This window comes from Tachyglossus aculeatus, chromosome X4 (assembly GCF_015852505.1).
Source record: "Tachyglossus aculeatus isolate mTacAcu1 chromosome X4, mTacAcu1.pri, whole genome shotgun sequence".
NCBI lineage: Eukaryota > Metazoa > Chordata > Mammalia > Monotremata > Tachyglossidae > Tachyglossus > Tachyglossus aculeatus.
The window spans coordinates 53,810,075-53,813,092 of record NC_052098.1 but is presented as its reverse complement, the minus strand read 5'-3'; positions in this window follow the sequence as shown (position 1 = coordinate 53,813,092).

Below are 3,018 nucleotides of genomic sequence, written 5' to 3'. Positions count from 1 at the left end.
TGATCAGAGTTATGAGCCAGGATATATTTTTAACAAAGATTATGGGCTTTCTAAATTCTTAATTTTGTGGTACTGAAATAATTGTGGAAAAAAGGTGAAGAATAATAAATAAAAAATCTAAGCCATTTCACACAAATTTCCCCTTCAGAAGCATTTGAAAATATGTCTGGAAGTGACGTGGATAGAGCATGGTCCTGGGAGTCAGAAGAATTGGTCTTCTGTGTGATCTTGGGTAAGACAGTTAACTTCTCTGTGCCTCAGTTTCCTCATCTGTAAAATGGGGATTTAGACTGTGAGCCCCAGGTGGAACATGGACTATGTCCAACCTTATTAGCTTGTATCTACCCCAGCACTTCGTACAGTGCGTGGCACGTAGGAAGTGCTTAACAAATACCATTAAAAAAGCACTTCTGGGACCGCACGTCACAGAAATATTGGCAGTGCTATATAGCTCTACTTTGCCAAAGTCTACTGGTACTAGTCTACTAGAGAAGCAGCGTGGCTCAGTAGAAAGAGCACAGGCTTTGGAGTCAGAGGTCACGGGTTCAAATCCCAGCTCCGCCAGTTGTCATCTGTGTGACTTTGGGCAATCACTTCACTTCTCTGGGCCTCAGTTACCTCATCTGTAAAATGGGGATTAAGACTGTGAGCCCCCCATGGGACAACCTGATCACCTTGTAACCTCCCCAGTGCTTAGAACAGTGCTTTGCACATAGTAAGCACTTAATAAATGCCACCATTATTATTACTATCATTACTGGTAGCTGCGGCCAACAAATTCCCTTTGTAAGGATATCAATCAATGGCATTTATTGAATGATTACTGAGTGCAGAACAGTGGCTTAAGTGCTTAGAAGAGTGCAATAGAGCAAGTATTTCTACTTGCTCTAGACGTGATCCCTGCCCTTAAAGAATTTACAACCTACAAGGGGAGACAGACATTAAAATTAATTAAGGTAAAAGTAGGAAGCACATATAAGTATATGAATATAAGTACTTTGGGGATAGACTGAGTAGCCAAATGCTTACGGAGGGGTACAGATTGATGCAAAAGGGGAGGAAAATAGGGTGGAGAGAAGAGAGATCAGTTAGGGAAGGCATCCTGCAGCAGATATAATTTAAATAGGGCTTAGAAGATGAGAGTGGTGGTCTATCAGATATGAAGGCATAGGGAGCTCTGTGCCTGGAGTGGGGGTAAGCAAGAGGTCAAGGGCAAGAGATGAGACTGAGGCACAGTGGGTAGGTTGGTGTTAGAGAAGCTAAGTGTGTGGGCTGGGTTGTAGTGGGAGAGAAGCAAGGATAGGTAAATGGGAGAGAGCTGATTGAGTGTCTTAAAGCCAATGGTCAGGGGTTTCTGTTGAGGTGTAGGCTCACTGTGGGCAGGGAACCTGTCTACTAACTCCAATGCATTGCACTCTCCCAAGTGCTTAATGCAGTGCTCTTCGCAAAGTAAGCACTCAGTGATACCACTGAAGTTGCTGATGATGATGCAGAAATAGATGGACAACCACTGGGGGTTTTTGAGGATGGGGAGATGTGGGCAAGATGATTTTTTTAAGAGAAATGATCCGTATAGCAACGTGAATATCCACAATCACTTTATTCCCATGACTATCATGATTGACTTGGGACAAAACCCACCGTCCCCCACCCACGCCCGATTCAGAGTTCTAGGAAGCTACCTTCTCCTGGCATACTTGGTTCCAGGGCTGGTGGCAGAAGAAGAGACGGAGAGCTATGGGTGATTCTCTACCAATGGCAATATGATTGCACCTTAGTTTCATTGACACAGAACTCTCTGGGTTCTCCTCTTTCCTCTCTGCCTCCTGGTATCAAAAGTTAAAAAAAAAAATCTTACCAGAACATGTGTGGTCTCAGCGAAAGTGGAGAGATTTCAGGGTGGGAGGAAGGGAGAAGTGGGTGGCTGCATGATGCCTATGGTGGCAAGTGAGAAGGTTACTGGACGTGGGTAGGGGAGGGATGGTCAACAAGCCACTGAAAGAGATTCTTGGGAAACCCAAGGACTTGGGACTGCGTAAAATGGGATAGGCAGGGCTGCAGTGAAAACCAACAAAATACATTAAATAATAAGGTCTGGGAGCAGAATTGGATGGAGCAGCCCCTTCCTGGCATGGTATGGCTGGGCCTCCCACCTTCCCACCCTGCCTCAACCATCCTGGAACTTTTTCTTATATTGGAGGCCTATTCCAGTTGATTTCTGGACTGCCAACTTTCCTTTTTCAGTCTATTTGTTGGCTCTTCTTCCACCTCTCATCCTCTAACTCTGTGTATCTGGCGAGACTTTGTTCCGGATCCCTTATTTTTCCTGCTGCTCTACTCTCAGGGAGCTCATCTGCTCAGATGGCTTTAATTACCAGCTCTAACACACGACTCCCAAATCCATAGTGCTAGCCTCAACCACTCGCCTCCTCTGCAATCTGGCACTTTTTCTTGCCTTCAGGAGATCTTCACAAAGATGGCTAAAACTGAATTCCTTATCTTTACACCTAAATCCACCCCTCCTCCTCACTTTCCATTAGAGTGTGGACAGGGAACATGTTTAATGCTTCTTTGCTTTCCCAAGTATTTAGCACACTGTATTACAGTGAGTGGGCACTCAATAAATACTTCTTCTGCTGCTACTCCTCCTCCTTCTTTCCCCATCTCTACTGACAACATCACCATCTTGCAGGAGCCTGCAATCTTGCTGACGCTTTGGAACCCCTTCTACCTTTACACCCTCACATTTAGTCTGTCACTAAATTCTGCCAATTCCTTCTTCACAAGATTTCACTTTTACCAAACATCCACCCACCCTAGTTCAAGCTCACATCATCTTCCAATTAGTTTAATGTAACAGACTCATCACTAGTTTTCTTCCCTCCAACTTCTCCCCTTTCCGATCTATACTACATTCTGCAGCCCAAATCATCTTCCGCAGATACCATTCTCCTCTCTTATTTCCCCTACTCACAAATCTCCAGTGGCTACTCATTTCCCACACATCATGCAATACCT